The 22,373-nt window shown below is 42.0% G+C and overlaps 1 protein-coding gene and 1 long non-coding RNA gene across 4 annotated transcripts in view; both read left to right on the forward strand.

The window, feature by feature from the left end:
• Positions 1 to 22,373, forward strand: part of mpped2a (metallophosphoesterase domain containing 2a) — a 104,718-nt gene that overhangs the window by 56,071 nt on the left and 26,274 nt on the right. The gene's annotated exons all lie outside the window — the stretch shown is intronic.
• On the forward strand, positions 990 to 13,953 carry LOC119475180. Its single transcript, XR_005203731.1, has 3 exons — positions 990 to 1,000; positions 4,243 to 4,248; positions 13,874 to 13,953. It is a non-coding gene; the product is annotated as an uncharacterized LOC119475180 (long non-coding RNA).

Raw genomic sequence — 22,373 nt, forward strand, 5'->3', positions numbered from 1 at the left:
AGCAAACAGGGAGGATTACACTTTTCCAGGGCTAAAACTACAAATTATTTTCATTTTCAACTAAAATGCCTTTTAGTTTTTCGATTAATCATGTTTGAAATGACAATTCTCACTATTTCTCAAAGGGGACATCTTCTTGTTGCTCGTCTTGTCCGACTAAAACTTTAAAACTATGCCTGTCAGAGTTGACGCGATAACGCGTTGACATAAATTCATTTTAGCTCCTCCTCCTGACCTCCAGATACGAGTCTCCCCTTTACAGACATGCCCACTTTATGATAATCACATGCAGTTTGGGGCAAGTCATAGTCAAGTCAGCACACTGACACACTGACAGCTGTTGTTGCCTGTTGGGCTGCAGTTTGCCATGTTATGATCTGAGCATATTGTTTTATGCTAAATGCAGTACCTGTGAGGGTTTCTGGACAATATCTGGCATCGTTTTGTGTTATTCATTGATTTCCAATAATAAATATACAGTATACATATGTTTGCATAAAGCAGCATATTTGTCCACTCCCATGTTGATAAGAGTATTAAATATTATAGTATTAAATTAAATTGACCAATCTCCCTTTAAGGTTCATTTAGAACAGATAAAAAAATGTGATTCATTGCAATTAATCACAATTAACTATGGACAATCATGCGATTAATTGTGATTGAATATTTGAATCATTTGACAGTCCTAATTAAAACCCAAAGAGATTGGATTTACAATGATATCAAATACAGAAAAGCAGCAAATCATCACATCTGAGAGGCTGAAACCAGCAACAATATTTAGAATTTTTTGCTTTAGAAATGCATTCCTGTATGACTCTATGACCTCAAGGACAAAATGCTGTTGAGAGATGTCCAGATGTTCATTTCTACTCTCTGTATTTATTGAACAAATTTGACTTTATAAGACATTTTTTCTACCTTTACACACAGTATCAGGAGAATTATAAACATTTGGAGTAAAGCTCTCTTCTGACCCTTTTCACTCCTGCTTGGAGTGAAAGCAGTGTAGCATGAAAGACATACAACACACACCGTTTAATGACAGATGCTTAACAGACCGAATACCTAAACCTCCTCTTCTCGCACTCACACACTCCTACACACACACACGCACACACACACACACACACACACACACACACGCACACACACACACACACACACACACTGTGGAAAGACGAGCAGGCTTCTGCAGCTTGTCAATTCAGCCTCTTTTAGGAGGAGCTGAAGGTCTCTCTCGCTGGACAGTTTATGATTTTATTCACATCGTCAACTCTTTCTGCTTCAGGCAACAAGATTTTTGGGCAAAGTAAAACTCTTCTCTGAACTTTAAACCCTTTTAATGTATTTATTAATCTGCTTTTTAACCTTCAGTCTTTAATCTACTGCTTTAATGCAGGATATGAAATTCAGTTTTTTGCCCTTTGTAAATGGTAAAAAGTTGAGTGCCTTTCCAGTCTTGACAGCTTTATAACTTAAAACACTTCAGATCTGAGCTGAATTGTTACATGATTATACCCCTAAGAGTGATAAAACTGTAAACTGAGTCATTTATCAACTAAAAATCTGAACTATTTTGTGGTCACAGCCTCTGAAACATGAAGAGGTTTTGGTATCCCTGTACAGTATATGGAAGCAGGAGAGACAAAATAAACAAATTGATGACTTAATTTTTGCTCTGGAAAGGAGCACACAGCTTCTTTAGATTAAGTAGAGGGAAATGTTAATCCACAGCTTTACTTTAACATGCACTTTATTCATTCACACGTTTTTGAGAAATCTGTAAGTCTAGTAGTTCCGTGACGTAGTGACTACTCGCAGGGGTAGTTTGTAAAGTACTACAGCAGGAGAGCTAACAGCTAGCCAGCCAGGTTAGCACTAGTCAGTCCCAAAAGGTGTCTTCTCGCAGTGTTCTGTTTACTTCCCCTTACTTTTCATTTGATATGGAAGAGAGGGCAAAGAAATGTCTAGGTTGTTAACGGGACAATGATTTTATAGTTGATTCAAAGGATGTGTGTGTACCGTGGTCTCCTGTCTCATAACTGTAGTCTGTGCAACACAGCTAGCAAGCAACGATAGCTTCCTCCATTTTGGAGACTCTGACTCTCCGTTCCCTCAGAGGTCAGCACTAACCCAGTCAATTGTCAAGCACATTTTAAAGGAACTTTTGAAATGTCTCAAAAGAAGAAATGTTGTTTAGCTGCATTCCCATCAACTGGAAGTTTGCAAACTCGGTTATGCAAAGTGTAGTTTGGCCAGAAGTTGGCGCTATAGGCTAGCATGGCTGTAATCGGCCAGTAAACAGAGTAGAAGAAGAAGAGGTTGTGAACCGGAAACAAAACAAGTTGGCTTGGCCATATAAATATCAAAGTAATTCAAGTAAATACATAGTGTACACTAACCATCTAGGAGAGAAAAATGGAGAGAGATCTTCAGGAATTTGTTTCAATTAAGTTTTAATTGTCCTTTCATGCCACTAGTGTTGACTAGGGATGTCACGAGAACCGATACTTTGGTACAAAGTCGATGCTAAAATTAAAAAACGTGACGTACTCTTACTACAGTACCGAAGGTACTATACGATGCCTGTAACGGTCATTGGTACCGGAGTTACTGGAGATACGACCCTTCCGGATCTGATGGGCGCAGCTCATATATGGGGGCATAAACGCTTACAAGTGTTCTCATCTGCCGTGAAACGAAGGAAGAAGAAGAACGCCAACAGCACGGAAAAAAACAAGTACATGTGAAAGACAGCAACAAGTGCTGCCGCAGCGCCAGCTCCGCCTCGACTCGTTGAGAAGACACGTAGCAAGAGTCAGGTATGGAGGTACTTTGCGTTCGAGGCGGATCATCGAGGAGTAATAATAGATTCACAAAAGCCGATATGCAAACCGTGCCGTCGTACTTTTCAAACCAAAGGAGGAATTACTTCCAATTTAGCAATCAATTTATGAATCAATTAAAAGAAATCCTGAAAATAATATCTCACACATGCAGAGACTTGGCTCGGACATCAATAATAGGAGGAGTGACCGGTCAGCCTGGTCATAGATATGTGAGGAATCCTGCCGGTTTCGCCGACTGCGATAAGCTCTGCTGACTGATTCCGAACAGAGACGTGCGAGCAGAGAAGAGAGACAGTCTGTAGGGATTAAACTGTTCTGTGATTCTAGACTTGACCGCAACTTAACTCCCTGGTCGAAGGTCAAACTGTTGCCTCCCTGATCCTCCCAGCCGAAGCTCTCCTCTCTCCTCCTCTGCCTCGTCTCTTCCTCTCCCTTTCTGTCATATTATTTTTCTCCTTTCTTCACAGTACTTACTTTGGTTCCTGTTAGCAAATGAAACTGCAATCAATGTTTGGTTGGTTTATTCAATAGCAAATCAGTCTGCTGGCTTGTGCGTGCGTGCGCGCTTGTGTGCCTTCCAGAGGCGGCAGATTAAATCTAACTGCCCTCATTTGACTCTCTGAAACTCACCTCGGGGGAAACCTGGAGGGCCAAATGCAGATTTGTCATTTGCAGATTTTAGTTTTATTCATGTATTCATTTCTCACTGTAAAGGTCAGCCGTGTGTGCGTGTGCGGGTGCGGGTGCGGGTGCGGGTGCGGGTGTGTGTGTGTGTGTGTGTGTGTGTTTGGGGTGCGTGTGTTCATTATGAGTAGGTCAGAGATCTGTGAGGTTGACCCTCCTCTCCCCATAATCTGTCTCTCTGTCTACACTATGTGGCCAAAGGTATATGGACACCCCCTTCTACATTATGTCATTTTGCTCCAGGTTTTTTTACTGTAGTTCAGGAAAATGTTCATTCTTAAGCATCTAAATCATTTTAGATAATAGTATCATATCATTTTGAGGAAGATGCTTTCCCTGTTTCAACATGGTGCGAGGGTCATAGGGCTGGACTATATCGCCAAAAATGATATCACAATATGCTTTTTACATTAATCGATATCGATAATGATCACAATATTAGGGTTGTCAAAGTTAACGCGATAATAACGTGTTAGCGCAAATTCGTTTTAAGGTCACTTATTTCTTTTTTTTAACGCAACTTGCAGTTTTTAGGTTGTAGCGGGCTCAGTTTTACAACTAGAGTGAATGAATATGAACATCTACTCAAAAAGGTAATTATAATCATTTTACATTTACATAGTGACATGGGATGAAATATAGAAATAATTGATGTGGTTTACATTTTAAGAGTATTCTCCTCAGGACAAAACCCTAAAGAAAGCAGGAGGTTAGTTCTGAACAGAACGGGACGATGAGGGTCCATTACGTATATACTGGCTGTCTCACTGCTGCACTTTAGAGCATGCACATTAGAGACTTCCTCTAGCTGAGTAGTAGGCTAACTTCAATGTCCCAAACTAACTAACTTCACCTCAATCTTGAGGCTCTTCTAGACTTTCCAAATGTTAGCGGACAGAACTGATCATATTGTGATAGTAAAAGGAGTCATTTCGTGGGAGTTTGTGACGCTCAAAACAATTCATCCACCGTTTTACAGCCACAACAGCAGCGACGGAGTCAGCTACGACGTGTCGGCTGTTCTATATCGAAATACTTTATCAAAAATAAATCTCATCAATTTATCATTGTTATAGTGGAAGATTTTATTGTGAAATTTTTTTAGATCATTTTATCGCCCAGCCCTATAATGCCCCCGTGCACAAAGTTAGGTCACTTTGGTGCCGAAGAACTTGACCGATCTGCAGAGAGCCCTGACCTCAACCCCATCCAACACCTTGGGGATGAACTGAAATGAGCCAGACCTGATTACCTCAATGATGCAAATTCCTGCAGCCAGGTTCTAACATCTGGTGGAAAGACTGAAACCAGAAAAGTGGAGGCTGTTCTAGCAGCAGATTAATGCCCATGGTTTTTACATATGTGTATATGTCCATATACTTCTGGCCATATAGTAAAAGGAAAACAAATCTTTTACCCCCCTCAGTCTCTCTCTCTCTTTTTCTTTCAGTGGTCTTTTGTTGAATGAACATCCTGGTGTTGTTATAAAACACCCCTGACCCTCAACACACACACACACACACACACACACATAGATTTATTTACCTTTTGGGAAAATGCAGTTTGAAAATATTCTTTTAATCAACAGTTTATTAAAATATTTGCTATAGATGTATAAACACTCTGATCTCTCATCTGACAAGAACAAGTGGTGTCCTCATTATAAACTACACATCAAAACTGCAGAACAAATTAGACGGAAACTAAATAACCTAAAACCAAATCGTTTTAATGTCTTCACGTTATTTTCCTTTTGATTTGACAGCCCTCACATCTACCACCGTGTATTATGACCTTCCAGTCTGATGGAGGCTTCCATTCAAACAGATACCTTTCCTTTTGACAGAACTTCTGTTAGTATTAGGGATGTCACGATATCAGAAATCTAGTAGTCGATGCCAATACCAGTGAATTTCCACGATTCTCGATACCCAATTCGACACCACGTTAAAAAAAAAATAAATAAAGGGAAATGCTGAGACTTTATTCCTCAGGTATAGCTCAATGACTGTAAGAGAACAGCAGAGGCTGTACACACACACACACACACACACTCTCTATATACAGTAAATCCTCAGATTGAAAGCGGTAGTTTAAATTCATTGACATGGTGACAGGCCATTAGACCATTAAATATTTATTTAAAATGCTAATGTTATATTTTAATGACAATAAAAAAGCACCACTTTTCAGAGATTTAGCAATAAACAACAAAAGATAGAAATTCAGTTCTGTTTTTCCCCCCACGAGTGAATCATCTTCTCCAACAAATTAATAAAGGATCTCTGAAAAAGTATACAAACCCAACATCTCGACGGCGCTGGTGTGTGTGTGTGTGTGTGTGTGTGTGTGTGTGTGTGTGTGTGTGTGTGTGTGTGTGTGTGTGTGTGTGTGTGTGTGTGTGTGTGTGTGTGTGTGTGTGTGTGTGTGTGTGTGTGTGTGTGTGTGTGTGTGTGTGTGTGTGTGTGTGTGTGTGTGTGTGTGTGTGTGTGTGTGTGTGTGTGTGTATGTGTGCGCGCGCGCGCGTCAGTGTCAAACTCCGACACACAGAGAGCAGAGGACGGCAACCTTCAGAGAGTTACTCGCCAAACGGAAAATCCACCCGCATTTGGCGCTTGGCGGGTGTTAATTTGGGAACCTGACTGCAGGCATCGTACGGTACCTTCGGTACTGTAGAAAAAGAGTACTGTCACGTTTTTAGAGTTTTGGCATCAACTTGGTAACGAAGTATCGGTTCTCGTGACATCTCTAGTTTGTATGGTCTCCTCATGAGCTTAGGATCTTTGCAGGTCTTAAAAATATGTTCAATGTTTTTCTTGTTTTCTATGTTGACATAGTTTCTAAAGCCCTGTAGATAATAATAATAATAATAATAAGCAGTATCTTTATTAACAGGATTAAACAGATAAACTATTTAACACAATTTTAATAAGCCCACAAAAACTACTAAAACTACTAACTATTACTGCACAAACTAAATTCTTAAGTTTGCCAAGTTTTGCAAAGAAAAACAGGGTTACTTATGAAACATTTATGGAGCTGAACAATCTTGAGTGGATCTGTATGTATATATGTATATATACATATATACATGTAAATACGTGTAAAACCCTGTACTTATGCCACCTGTTAAGTGAAATCTTCCTGCATGATGTGTCCAGAAATTAGTCTTAAACATATGTGGCAAAAGTTTTTTTATCAATATTTTCCAAACGTGAGTATATTTCGACGGAGCAGCGTCTCCATGATGGCCGAGAGAGAGTGAAAACAAACATGTTTAACTTTGTGTTGTTTTCATTCGTCTGTGTCGCTGAGATCTGACATTTGTGTCGGCTGCTTTTAGCTTAATCACCCCTAAGTCACCTCTTTGCCAGCGCCAGCCTCTGTCAGTTTGTGTTGGCAGTCTGCCTGCCACACACACACACACACACACACACACACACACACACATACACACAGTGTTTTCTCTGTCTGAGTGTGAGCACATGGCAGCGTTGCCTCCGATGAGGCAATGGGCCCTGACAAATGTCCGTCAACAAGTGGAGGGCTTGGTGGTCGCTCTGCCCTCGTCTCTTTCAACTTCCGAACCGTCACATTATGATGAACAACATGTAGTAAATGAAAAGTTCTTCTTTTTTCTAACTACGCATTCGCCACCTCAGTTTTACAAGAAAATTGTGACTTATTCAATTAGAAAATTAAGAGCATTTCCATTTCAGTTGGAGCTGCAACGATTAATTGATATATGATAGTTGTCAACTATTAAATTAATGAAATTATTTAAATTGGTTTGAGTAATTTTTTAAGAAAAACATAACTCAAACTTCTCTGATTCCAGCTTGTTAAATGTGAATATTTTCTGGTTTCTTTCCTCCTCTATGACAGTAAACTCAATATCTTTGAGTTGTGGACAAAACAAGACATATGAGGACGTCATCTTGGGTTTTGGGAAACACTGATGGATATTTTTTCACCATTTTCTGACATTTTATAGACCAAACAAGTAATCCATTAATCCAGAAAATGATCAACGGATTAATCAACAATGAAAATAATCATTAGTTGCAGCCCTAAGCCGGACAACGTCCGGAGAATCAGATTCGGACATTTCCAGAGTTTCCCTTTCACACGAGCGGATTACACCACCATCATGGAGCCGTTTCGTAATTTGGTCATAAACAACGAGTCTCTTGCCGTTCCCTGAATTTGTCGGACAATTTCGGCCCTTCCAGACAGAAGTCCCAGGATCCCATCGTCTCTCCAGGTAGACATTTTTGAGAAAATAATGAACAGATTAATCAACAATGAAAGTAATTGTTAGTTGTAGCCCTAATTGTAGTGTCACTGACAATCCAAGACTACCTGGATAATATCTGTCCACTTTTTTTACAAAGTTTTTCGGCTCTCCGCCTCTCAATGTAAACATGTCCGTTTTCTGTAACTGTCAGTTGGTGTTTTAGAATATTGCATTATAGTATATTTATGTCTAGAAAAATCATGAAATGTGACTGAAACAAATGATGACTGAAACAATCAGTCAATTACTCGATCAACAGAAAATTGATCTGCAATTATTTGTCATTTTTCCAGCAAAAATGCCAAGCATCATCCCCTTCTCAAATATGAGCATGAGCTGCTTCTCTTCCTCATATATGATAGTAAAGTGAAAATGCTAGTGGCATTTGGCTGATGGTCGGTTAAAACAGGTCATCTGAATACAGTTTATTATACAATTATACAGTTTATTAATAAAACGTTTATTTAAATTATATTTAAACAGTCCAACCCTGCTGATAAAATTATTATTATTATTACTAATTCTCTCTGAAATTCAGGCAAACAGTAATTGTAGGTCTTAAATATGCCAACTAGAAATATTGATTCAGGAGTTATGTAGATAAGAAATAACAAAGAGATTAAGAGATAATAAAATGCAGATTTGTAACTGAATCCATATTTTTCCTTATCCTTTGTGGAGGATTACACGTTGAAAGTTTTACCACCTTTTCTTCCAAAAGTCTTCTTCTTAAAACAAATTATAAAAATGTTGTCAAGCAACAATAAAATCTGTTTTTTCTTTTCAGTTTTCCCTAAAAAACTTTGTTGGAAATTAAACGTCTTCAGTCGACAGCCGTGTCACATTAATTACAGTAATGTTTCAGAATTAATGAGATAATGATTTATTGATATTAAAATGTGACACCTTTACTTAATGGAGCGTATAATAGAAATCGTCCAGCATCTGTTACCGGAGCTGGACGCTCCTGCTGTGTGAGTGTATCAGTGTGTGTATTGCATGCTGCTGTTGTTGTTGGCCGTGCTTGGTGCACCCATGGGTGCTGGTGCAGCTGCAGGTGGTCGTCAGGTTACAGATGCGGGGAGGTTCAGACTGTATGGAGCCTCCTGCAGCTGGTGATGAAGGCTAGGAGGAGGAGGAGGAGGAGGAGGAGGTGCGTGCGTGCGTGCGTGCGTGCCTGCGTGCGTGCCTGCGTGCGTGCCTGCGTGCGTGTCTGCGTGCGTGTGAGAATGAGAGGGTTAAGTGATGGATTTGTCATCGTGACCTCGCTCTCTGCAGCATGCCGGCTCACAGTGTTCACTGTTAAATGACTCACCCTGCACACACACACGCACATACACACACACATATGCACAAACACACATACGGTCAAAAAAAAAAAAAGTGCAACATACTGGAAACCAACAGACACACTACACTGTACGTCATCAAAAGTGTTAATACAGACTTACATAGTGGATATTTCACATCTCCCTGACTCCTCCTGGTGCACCCCACCAACACCCCCCACCCCAAGGTGAGCCCCCAATATGTCAAAGGGAGAGTGATGGGTCCTCGCCGTCGTTTAATAAAGCTCTCCGCCGTGGTCTTGTGTGCATCAGTCACCGGCCGGGCAGGCAGAGGTCTGCCACACGACCGCCAGCAGCTCCATCAAACACTGTCGTGCCTGGAAAAGAGCTGACGCAGCCACAATCCTGCTCTGGATCCAGGCCATCACACAAAACACATTTAGTCTGGTGTTCACTCTTAACAAGTTCTTGTTTTTAATGCAGTAGAAGTCAAGGTTTTGTTCCGATGAAGATGTAGATGTAAGGGGCATGTATCGTGCTCATTTCCAGGTTGAGACTTGTATTTTGGTTTTCTACTAGAACATGTTTACATGCTTTAATGTTCAAAAACCACGGTATTTATCTCCTCCTGTCTGTCTGAATATACCTGTATTCACCCTCTGTCTGTAAAGCTTAAGACTTCCTCCTGAAAAAGCCCAGTCTGCTCTGATTGGCTGGAGAGAAAAATATGGTGCAAAGGTAGTTCTCAAGCCCGGGGGGGGGGGGTGCATGTGACATAGGAAGGGGAGCCACATCTGAATGGCTTGTTGAATCACATGTTTTCTGTTCTAGACAGCCCACAGAAACTGACTGGGTTGTCTTATTTCCCAGCTTGTGGGTTGGTAGGAGCTCCAGATACCCAGATGGTTGAGCACAAGCACTGAGAAACTGATATGTCTCCTTTAAAACTGCTTCTCTGCTTCTGCTTCTTGTCCAACAGCAGTGAAAAGTCCTGCTTCCACTCCATTTCCAACCCTTTAGTCCTCGTTGTAAATCAATGCACTTTGACAATTGGGTTGACGTTTTCTTGACGCTTGTGGTGGATCCAATAAAAGAAGGATTAGTCATTTAGTTGGGTATTGATTTGGAATCATCTCTAGACGTCAGGTTTTTGGACTGTATTGATTGTTATTTTGCATTGGAAGAGTGCAGTATATCTTCGGTTGGAGCCATTTGTCTTTTTTTATTGCAGCGTTATATTAGACATTTTTTTTGAATGAATGAATGAATGAAAAAGCAAAAATCTCCTTCGTGGTTAATTTGACTTTCTGAGCTTCATCAAATGATGAAGAATAATTTGAAGCAGCAACTAAGTCCTGCATGAGGTTTTCCCACATTTAGTATATAAAACTGAGTGCTCTGTGAATAATGGAGGGAGACAGCTGTGTTTCAGCCACCGGTGTGTTCCTGCTCTCTAGTTGTGTGGCAGACTGTCGGCGCTGCTCTGAGATCAGATCGCTGTTTGTCCCTGGCGGTGTGGACAGACGGGTTACAATACACACAGAGCCTCCGGCTGGAAGGTAATCGTTCCTGTCGGTTTGTATGTCTCTGCTTGTGCGCCGTGCGTGCGTGCGTGCGTGCGTGCGTGCGTGCGTGCGTGCGTGCGTGCGTGCGTGCGTGCGTGCGTGCGTGCGTGCGTGCGTGTGTGTGTTTATCGTTGAATGAGATGTGGACCACCTCGTCTATTTGAAGCAGACTTCTTGTACTTGTATGACCAAACTTAATGGATATAAGATGTGCATGATAAAACACATAAGACATGTTAAGAAACAGGATGGGTTTTTTTACCTAATATTATATACCGGCCACCATATGAGTCGCCTGGCTCTTTTCGCCTATTACTGTTTCCATCTTTTATCTGGAAGCCCTTGATTTTCTTCCCGAGTGAGAGGAACACACATCCGTCTGAGGCAGCGAGACACTTAACGCCGGGCTAAAAGGAAATGCATCTCACCTTCAGCTAATTCCGGTTCCAGTGTGAACAGAGACGTGCTGACGTGTTTCTTGCTATGAGTTCTCACATTATCAGCTTTCTTTCTCCTGATCTTTCACAGAAATAAGGTATTCTGCAAAATACTGACTAAGGGCTGCGTATTCATTTGTTTCATACCGACTGAGAGTATTGAAAGCTGCTGAGTACTGAAAGTTGAATGCCTGGTCAGATTCATGGTCTTGTTTATTTATTCTTTTATCAGATGATTCCTGATTTATATTCAAATTTTGCCATTTGTTTACTGTATTTTATTCGGCAAAGATCTTTTGTTTACACAGTATATAATATTTGAGACCTTTGGCTTGTTTTGTAGAAATTTAAAAAAGGGTTTTGCAGAGTAAAGGTCGCGGGGGCTGTGACCAATAAACAACACCAAATACTCGCCTGCAAATATTGTGAAAGGTAAGAAGAGAAGGAGTGGATTTGGTTTGCGCTGTCTTTGTCTTTGGCTGAAAGGAGTTTTGTTGTATTGTTGTTTCATGAATACAAACGCAACTCAACCGTTCCAAACAACGTGATTGGTTGATGCCTTTATGCGTGGTGCAAAAGCTCTGAAAATCAACCTTGTTCAGTAATATTCACATTTTTGTATGAAATTATTCATGACAAAAGCAACAGTTCGAGAAAAAAAATGCCGTGAATTAATAGAAGCCCTGATGACCAACACCTGTCAATGCCAGGTTTATACTGCTTCATTTGACTGTATTTTCTGTATTTATGCAGACACAAAAGCTCTACTAGGGATGGGTGTTTTATACAATACGTCGTACTTGTGTATTCAGTTTGTCAGTTTGTGTTTGTCCATATCAAATAAATCTCAAGAAAAAGAGCAGCGGTGCCGTTTGTTAGTAGTGAGCATGTAAACGCAATCAACTCCCAGAAACAAGCTCAAAGAGTGTTTCTGGGCAGCAGCAGGAGGAGGAGGAGGAGGAGGAGGTGGATGTCGACATCTGACAGCCAGCAGTTCCTCATGTCGGGAAAGCCGAGCAGCACAAAATAAAGTCTGAAAAAGCTGCAGATGAAGCTGCAGTGACCACCTGACGCTGTTGACTCGCCTCCTCTGCAGCCGGCGGTGTCTGACCTCGGGGGTCGATGTGCTGCGACAGCTAGAGACCTCTGAGTCTATGTGACTTCTGTTTACAAGCTCTGGTTCACTTGAACTTGACCAAGTACAACAAGGGACTCTTTTACACACACTGGTTGAGACCTTTTTTTCCCCCCGAGCATGATGAATGGCTTTCTTCGGCACATGTGCGCCCTCTATACCTCAACACCAGCATCCTCCAATACCTGTTTTTATTGACTGTATCTCCAAGAAAACACACCAAAGTCCGGTTCCACTTTGTTTTAAAAAAAAAAAAAGGACACGCAAAGGTCAACAGCGTGCCTTTGTTCTGATGAACAGATAGGATCATTCATATGAGAGGTAGACAGGGAAGTTCCCTTCTCCACCTTACACTATTTATTTTTCCAGTGACATGTTTGGCCCTCGGATGATGGCCTTGCACCTTCGTAGCGACGTCTCTGCTCTTTCATGGCGCTGAAAGGGCTCTGAAGTGCGAGTTTCCTATAGATGTTCTGCTCAAAAGCCTTTCCTCTTCCTCCCCTCCCTCTTTCCTCCTTTTCTATTCTGTTGCTATTCTTTCTCTCCCATGTCATTGAATGGATAAATGTGTGGAGGCGGGTGTTTTTTTTCTTGGAGAGGAGAGGTGGAGGGAATTGGAGGAAGAAAACGACTAGTGGGGGAGGAGGACAGGTTAAGGAGGTGGAGGAGGGGAAGCTGGTGGGGGTGGTGGCGGTTGCTTGCCTTACAGCCCGTTTCACAGTGGCTGGCTACCTGCTTGTGTCAGTGGTTGCGTGGTGACCTTTGACCCAGGAGCTGGCGGGCTTCAGTGGCAGCGTCAGCTTTAATTAGAGAGCCACAGGACCCGACGCTCTGCAGAGCCTCTGATCCTCCACTGCAAACGCTCCGATTCAGGATGGACCGCGCAGAAGTGACGACAGATGCATGTAATGACACACTCACTCACACACACACACACACACACACACACACACACGCACAGAGGGTGAGATCATCCAGTTCCCAAAGAGAGTATGATTTAAATTTGATCAATATTGGCTCTAATTCTACTTTTCAATTCTGGTTTGAACACTGGTTCTTGTCAAGGAACAAATTAATGTTGAACAACAAACACGAGAAACATTTTTCATAAACGATAAAGTGTGCGTGAAACCTTTATGTACTTACCTTTTTGGTTTTTCATATAATTTTTGGGTATTTTTAGCCTTTATTGACAGCAAATGGGGGAGACGGGCAGGAATCGTTGAGGGGACGGGGGATGACGTCCAGATGTCCAGAGTCTGTTTTGTTTTCAAGTCTGTTTTAATCCTGACTAAATAAAGATTAAATAAAAACTAAAAAGCGGGGGTCATGGAGAATAAATGGCATGGTACGCTACTAGGAAGCTTCATACGAGCTATGCTAACATTAGCTGATAATTAGGGGTGTGAATCTTTCCGTATCTCACGATTCGATTCAAAAACGATTCTCAATGAAAGAAAACTCAATGGAAATTTCTTAAATTTACCTTAGCATTTTAAAGGAAGATGTGTAACAATTAGTGGGATCTATTGGCAGAAATAGGATCTAATATTCATACGTATGTTTTCTTTAGTGTATATTCAGCCGTATATATATATATATATATATGAGCCGATAATGTTACTCTCTCCTGTCGCTGCCGGTCTCTCTCTCTTGCTTCACCACTCACTTCCCACATACACACTCACTCTAAGCGCTCTACTCTTACAACAACTGCTCTAGAGAGGACCATTCCCATTTTTTTCCCTAACCCAAGGCACTCTTCTGGCAAAAAATAAAAAGTCTTTATTCAAATGGCGATTTCATGATGAAATGCTAAAACAATTACTTCTTCAAGAAGGCTGTTTGTGCTGCTACATGTGGGTTGTTACCCAATCTGAACATGTACCAGCATTGTTTTTAGCATTTCATCATGAAATAGCCATTTGAATAAAGGCTTTTTATTTTTGTACCAGAAGAGTGCCTTGGACTGTAACATGTTGTCTTCAGATCTGAATATACTTCACTCTTTACCAGATCATGATGGATGGGATGATTCCTGCACCAGTAGAGCAGACCACGTCTTTATTGTTGTGTTGCACTGAATGGATTTTAGACTGTGTCCAGTAGGGATGTCCATAATTAACCGTTTAACCGTTAACCGACATTAAGCATTTTAACCGATTAATGATTAAAAAGCTGAGCGGCTCGTCACTTTAAGGAGAAAAGCTGGTCCACCTTAACAGCCCACCTTAAGAGGCGGAGCCGGAGTTGCAGGATACAGGAAGTCGGCTCCGGTCTCTGGCTCTCTTGAGTGGAGTGGAGGAGTTGTAGTTTAGTAGCATTTATTTAGCGACAAATAAACTGTACACACACTGCTACACCTACGTTCACAACTAGAACGCCACCAACAACCTCACACTCACCACCAACACACACACGGATACTCGTTAAAGTTACGTTGCGCTGACAGACTGAACGTGTGCGGCGGCGAGCAAGAAGCCTCCGGCAATGCTAGAGCTGCTAACGTAGCACAAATACACACACTGTTTGTTGGCTGCTCGCTAAAGTAACGCCGGGCAGACACACAGCTGACAACCTGCTAAACTAAACTAAATGTGTGGTGGAGACTTTTACTGGGAAAGTGGCTGCATGTCCGCGACACTACACGCAGCATCGTAGCTGCTAAGTTAACGCTCCCGGACGCTGAACTGGAGACTCAGTTGTCTGTTGTGCTCCTGCAGCTGGCGCGAGGCACAAATCTTGTTGGTTAACGGTTAATAATCGGTTAACGAGGTTCGGTTATCGGTTAAGAACATTTTTCAAAATGAGCATCCCTATTGTCCAGTCTACCTCTGCAGATCAGAGCAGAGACATTAGCTTTGGGCCAGGTTTGGTTTGGGTTCTTGTCAAAGGTTTTGGCAGCTGTACGGGCCTCACAACACATGTACAATCACGACATAGGCACATGGGATTAATAGGAGGTTGCATTATTAGATAGTCCAATGGTTTCATGTTTTTTGTTTTGTGATGAACGAATGTTGAAATATTCATTCAGAGTCTTCCCCCCAGCGTGTTTTCTTAATTTATAGAATTTTTTTTGTACATCAAATGGAAGCCTGAGCTTTAATGTTCATCTTTTTCATCCTTGGATTCTTGATGTGAAGTTAGTTTGGGATTGTAGCTCCTGTGGGTCTCAGTGGTGGAGAGGACTGTCAGCATGAACAGTCAGTGTCTGACCCATAAAGCTTCTTCCTATAAGGAAACATTCCTCTGCGGCTCAACTGCTGCTGCTTTCCTCCAGTGGCTGTACAGTCGGCCTTTAAAGTGCACTACATTTCCAAGAGGATTAATTCGATTAAACTGAGTGTTTGCTTTCTCCTTAAAGTGTTAGTGTTTCCTACTGCAGGACTGTGGGGTAGTGTGTGTGTGTTTTTGTTTTCTAAAGACAATAATCAGTGGCATTAAGGAATAATGAAGTGATTGGTCGGCGGTTGGAGCCTGTGGGACCAGGCTGCTGTTTGTGACTGCAACGTGAATTCACGCAGTGTCGATTTACAGTGCGTGCGTGCGTGCGTGCGTGCGTGCGTGCGTGCGTGTGTGTGTTAAATGTGCCCCCCATACCTGCCCCCCCGTCAGGACTGCTGTGTTTTGCTGCTTTTGCCCAACGGCAGTGTGTTTGTTTTTGAGATGTGTGATGGTTAAGATTGATGTTTTTCTGCTGAAGCACCTGATGAGAGGCAAAGAGTAGCTGCTAAAATAGAAGAGTATAGAGGTACAAGACAGGGAAGGTTAATGGTGTTTTAGTACGACTGTCAATCGATTAATATATTTGCATGATGGTCCATAGTAAATCGCGATTTATCGCAAATTAATTGCATTTTTTATCTGTTCAAAATGTACCTTAAAGCGAGATTTGTCAAGTATTTAATACTCTTATCAACATGGGAGTAGATTAATATGCTGCTTTATGCAAAGATGTGTATATATCTATTATTGGAAATCAATTAACAACACAAAACAATGACAGATATTGTCCAGAACCCTCACAGGTACTGCATTTAGCTTAAAACAATATGCTTAAATCATAACATGGCAAACTGCAGCCCAACAGGCAACAAAAGCTGTCAGTGTGTCAGTGTGCTGACTTGACTATGACTTGCCCCAAACTGCATGTGATTATCATAAAGTGGGCATGTCTGTAAAGGGGAGTCTTGTGGGTACCCATAGAACCCATTTACATTCACTGATCTGGAGGTCAGAGGTCAAGGGACCCCTTCGAAAATGAACATGACAGTTTTTCTTTGCCAAAATTTCGCACAAGTTTGGAGTGTAACCTCCTTCATGACCAGCTAGTATGACATGGTTGGTACAGATGGATTCATCAGGTTTTATAGTATCATATGATGCCAGTATCTTCACTCTAGCTTTAAAACTGAGCCAGCTACAACCTAAAAATCACAAGTTGCGTTAATGCGTTAATGAAATTAGTGGCGTTAAAACTGATTTGCGTTAACGCGTTATCTCGCTAACGTTGACAGCCCTAATTTTTAAGAAAATAATGACAAAAGGGAAAAAGAAAGGAATCATAAGGTCTTTTTTAATGTTTCCCTGTTAGCTGATTTAAATCCCTGCTTTTTTTCTGTTCTCATCATTTTGGTAAAATCATTGTAAAAGCCCTTGATGAGTTTTCACATCGTGTGTGCCTTTTGTCTATCATTCTGACCTCCAGCCTCTGTTAGCTGGCAGCACGGTGACTTTGGTTTGTTCACAGTGGAAGTGGAATTACCAGCCGTTAAGCCAGAGCAGGGGATCAGCTTCCTCTTGCCAGCATCGCCTACGAAGGTGAAACTGGCCGAGCTGGCCTCACAGCAGCAGCGACAGCTTTCACAGGAGGAAGAACGACACTTTGTGAAGGGTGTAGGTTCTCTAAAACAAACACTTCTTCTGCACTACAATATTTGTCCAGGCATTTGTTTGTGCTGGTTGAATAATTTAGTCACAACGGGGGAAAAAAAACGACACAAGAAACCTGGAAACACCGGTGCAATCCTTTTAATTAAAACAGGAAAAGATTGTTGTCAAGCAAATGGACTGAGATGTGAGAGAGGGAGAATGAGCAAGGGATGAAAAGAAAGCCGGTGTTCGGAATACAGCGGGGGATTAAAGACAGTGAGCGAGTGTTACAGACCCCTGGCCAGTTTGCTGCTGTAATGAACATTAGGGCTGCGGCATAAATTTAATGACCTGTGAAACAAACAGCGTGGCTGAGACCGGTGCCTCTGAATGCTAAGTGGCTCTATTATTAATACCAGCTCAGAGATGCCACTGTGTAAACACACTGAGAGTCTCTTTCCCCTACGAGGCCCGTTAAACACACGGCAGCCGTGTGTTGGCGGTGCACCGGCTCACCGCAGCTCTCTGAAACGGGGTCACGTTTTCCTTTTGTACCTGCAGAATTAATGGCACGTCGCCCGTTAACAGCATACCGGCGCTAACTAACAAGAAATGAGTAGCGTTGCAGCTAATGGCTGTGCAGGTTAGTCACCTTGATAAGGAATAGCTTAGTGATGGGGCAGGTGAGCAAGTGGTAATAAATAGGTTCCATGCTGCTCACAATTTAACAGGCAAGCGAGTGCGAATGAATATTAGAGTTCATCCTACGCTGTTTGGTGACATGTCATCAATTTGTGCACGATGTGTTAAAAGAATAGTGATTGTACCGGCGGGCAATTTATGAAAGTTTGTTTTAAACCGAAATGTATTTGTACAAGTTGAAACCAAACAAAGAAAGACATAACATGGCAAATATGGTGCAGGGAGAGTGGATTCATTACCTTTACCTTAATACTAATGATATATTCATACTATCTTAAATAAAAATACATATTTGAAAAACACTGTCACAAATTGGATTAACCCCTGAGAACCTTGTTTCCTTTTCCCAACCGTCCATGGTCAGATTTCCAAACTTTTCAACTGGTAGTACTGGTGCTACAGACTTTCTCGGTTGGTTGCACCAGTACATACTTTGGTTGCACTCCTTTTTGGTACGGCATGGTATTAATCAGTGACTCAGGTCTCTCCATGCCTGCACGTTCATCATCAGTGGTGAGTGAGTCGGAACCTCATTGTCTCTCCATTAGGGATGTCATGATACCACAAATGTAATACTCCATACCAATACCAATGAAATTCCACAATTCTCGATACCCAATTTGATACCGCGGTAGAAAACAATAAATCCCATGTACTTCGACATCCACTCCTTTATTGCTTACTGTTTTTTGCAAATGTGTTATTAACTCCTAATGATCCGCCTTAAGCTTCACACCAAAAAAATAATTTTACAAAAGATTACATATGAACAGATCATGATAACGTTATAATTTACCTTCGCCCAATAACATTTGTTCTTAATAGAGCCTTAACGCACCATAATGTAACATATTCAAGCCTCGTTAACGTTAGCTGTTAGCTCCGTTATTTAGCAAAGCAGGATTGGGCTGCTCCCCGGCTGCAACGTTAACTATTGTTTTATGGTCCCCTGGACGACGTGAGGCTGTTAGTCTTGAGCCCTGATCCCTGGTTAAAACAAGTACCTTCACATTTTCAGAATTTTGGCATGGAATTGATATCGGTTCTCGACTGGTGACATCCCTACTCTCCCTCCACCAGCCTCCTTCGTTCTCTTCTCATTTAATCAGCTATGGACCGCTTCATCTTTGGAACACAATAACAGCTAAAGGGATTGGTTTGTAAAGTTCTACGCCACTACGTACACACCCACCACGCGCTGTGCACTGCTGCGTACACATGTATGCTGTTAAATTAGTCTCAAGACCCACTCACATAAAAACCAGGCATATGCACGTGATACCAGTGCACAGAACATTATCCACGAGTGGAAAAGCATCCTAGCGAGGGAGCATTTCTGCTCCGTGTGCACAAATACGGTCCCACGAGCGTGGGATTGTGACGAGCGAGAGCTCATCCCTCCCTACTCGTTCGCACCTGCTCAACGCTCGCTCCTCAAGTTGACTTTTGAGCCTTTGGAGGCGGTGATGGAGCAGACAGTGGCCGATGTCTCCACTCCAGTGGGGGAAGCAATAATAATGATTGTCATGCACTCGCATAAATGCGACCACGTGAAATTTTTAACTTGCACACGCACAAAACACATTTTGGTCTCAGTCTGGAGCCCTGATGGTTGTTCCTTGTGGCTGTTTCCAGTTGCCTCATGTCTCGCCCAAACTTCCTGTTTAATCTAATAATGTGTCAAATTAGAGAAGCAAGACTCGGTATGCAGTTGTCATGGGACTTTGAGGCCGTTAGGGAGCAAGTCTGCAGGTATGGGGGGAAAGAAGGAACTCTGAGTATGATTAGGAGCGATGCAGGCTTAATCAAACCATCCAGCACAGCAGGGAGCGCAGGGGAGACCAGAAGAGCCCAGAGCTAACCAGATGTCTGCGACATGAGGAGCGATACATGACATGAGGAGGCTGCTCGAGGCTATAAAATGCAATCACAATCCCCTGGAAGGGTGCCCAAGATGGCTCAGCAACCAGCCGGGGAGTGAAGGCGATCTGTCAGCAGACGGTCCCCTGCTCCCCCCTGAACCCGACCTCAGGCTACCTGCTCATTCACCAGACAAGATGCTCAAACCTCAGCAGGCACGCGGCAATGGGTTTCCATCATTCTCAACACTGCGGTCATGGTTACAAAGGGGGCGCGTGTATGTCTCTGACATCTGAATCTTCCCATCTGTTTGTTTTTGCTTTGCTCTGTTTGTCCTGGTGTGTATGTGTGTGTGTACACTGGCAGATCCTGGACTCAGCAGGACTCCATCTTGTTTTCCGTCCCATGCTGTGTCTCACGCTATGAGGAGATAAATATTTGAAAAGCAGAGGAAGCCCAGTGTCCCCAGCTGCTGTGGCCTGAGGTGTGGCAGCCCTGCATTAGCTGCACCTTTTACCACGGTGGCTTTTCTCTTCTACCTAAACATTCAGCTCCGTGTGCCTTGCTGTCCTGCCATTATTCTCTGCAGAGTTTGGTGTGAAAGGTCACCAACCTAAGTGCTGGTACAGCTGAAGCTCAGATGAATAAGTCATACCATCGATGACAACAAGTCTGGATGTAACGGTGGAGATGCTAAGTGCTGGAAGGTTTTTGATAGAGAGAAAAGAGGTGCAAGCTCCACTGAGTTTTCTTGTAAGTTTTAGAAGGATGAAAACATGAATGATTTAAGATGGAGTGAAATGGAAAAAGACAAAGAGGCAAAGGCTCAATCGGACTGTTCAAGGTGTTCTTCTTCCTCTAAAAGCAGCCCACACTTCAAGCTCGGTCCTCTGGATGCAGCATTATACAGTATAGCACAGCACATGAGGATTACTCTGTTGTATTCTTACTAAAGAGAATTCAACCCTCTAAATACATGTGTGTACTCTTGGACAATGTTTCATGGTTTAGGCCCCGTAGTTCCTGTTAACCCTTTAAACTCTGCGATAGAATGGGCCAGCCAGTGCCTACATTGGTATTTTAACTTATTGTGATTCATTTCTTAGGGTCTTCAAATGCTTCATATTAGAGCTGCAACGATTAATCAATTAATTGTCATTATTGTCATCATTAAATGAATCACCAACAATTTTGATAATCAATGAATCTGTGAGTGTCTAAATTCTCTGATTGCAGCTTCCTAAATGTGAATATTTTCTGTTTTCTTTCCTCCTCTATGACAGTAAACTGAATGTCTTTGAGTTGTGGACAAATCAAGACATTTGAGGACGTCATCTTGGGCTTTGAGAAACACTGATCCACATTTTTCACCATTTTCTGGCCAAGACCAAACCACTAATCGATTAATTGAGAACAGATTAATCAACGATCAAAATAGTTAGTTACAGCTCCACTTCATATCTCAAAAATCTCTACAACCTAAGCTATGAGGTTATGTAAATTCATAAACCATAAGAATTGACAAAAGTATTGTATTGTGTCATAAATGAAAAACAAATGCAAAAATCCAACGTTTTTTCATAAAATGTTACAAAATCAACACATTGAACATATTGATCAGAAAGATTTCATAATGTAGAAGCATGAACAAAATATTTCTTAACACTCCATGAGTTATTTTAACTCACATTTTTATGAGCAGATCAAGTGCAAAGGCGTTTTAATGGTTTCATTACATTCCGCACGTAACGCAACGACATCATCCCGAGTGTGATTACCCAACAGACAGAAGCCTTCGCTTTCTGCTGCAAAAACAATGAATGCTCTCGCTAGTATGGTTTTTATTTTCCATTGATTTAAACAGGATCATAGAAACAATGATTTCCCGCCGCCATTACAGGGCAGTACTCCGGCATCACCGCGAGTTCTCACCACGTTTTGTACCGAATGTAACTTAACGTAATGACGACATCATGAGTGTACAACATGATGACACAACAGACAGACGTCTGAGCTTTCTGCTGCTAAAGCAAGAGTTTATAGATGAGGCCTGTTGGGAATTGGGTCGCGATGGTTTGTCATTTTTAAAAAGTGGGTCCAAAAGTTTGGGATCCAATCTATGGGTTACTTAAAAATGTTGCGTTAACTAAACTAGTACTCTATAGGTTATTACATTTGGTTAAATTTAGTTATTAATATGAAATGGTTCTGACTTGAAACAGGCAAACTTCTCCAACGACAGGGAGCTAATGATGAAAGATGAGCTGATCTACTTAAAGTGATCATGAAATGTCACTGTGTAGGACATCTAGAGAATGATAGAAAATGGGCTTAACATTCACCACAGCTGGAACTGTTTTCCCCCCACACACTCTCACACACTTCTTCGTCTCCCGCCACACTATGTGGCCCCGTTAGGGACATGTGAATTGTCTGTAGCGACCCATCAATCACGGCGGTAGCGACAGCTCCATAAACAGAAGGGCAGCCTACCTACTGGTTTCTGCTCGGCGGTGATAGCATTCACATCGTCCTGCTGCATTTCCCTTCCTTCCTGCTGACCTCCGCACAGCTTCAGTGGCAAGGACGAGACTCTGCTTATCGCCACTCGCTGGATTTAGACACCCGATGTGGGTGGTAGGAACACCCAGGTGTCTGCAGGGATGGAGGGTCG

The sequence above is a fragment of the Sebastes umbrosus genome, chromosome 2, assembly GCF_015220745.1.
Source record: "Sebastes umbrosus isolate fSebUmb1 chromosome 2, fSebUmb1.pri, whole genome shotgun sequence".
In the NCBI taxonomy this organism is placed as follows: domain Eukaryota; kingdom Metazoa; phylum Chordata; class Actinopteri; order Perciformes; family Sebastidae; genus Sebastes; species Sebastes umbrosus.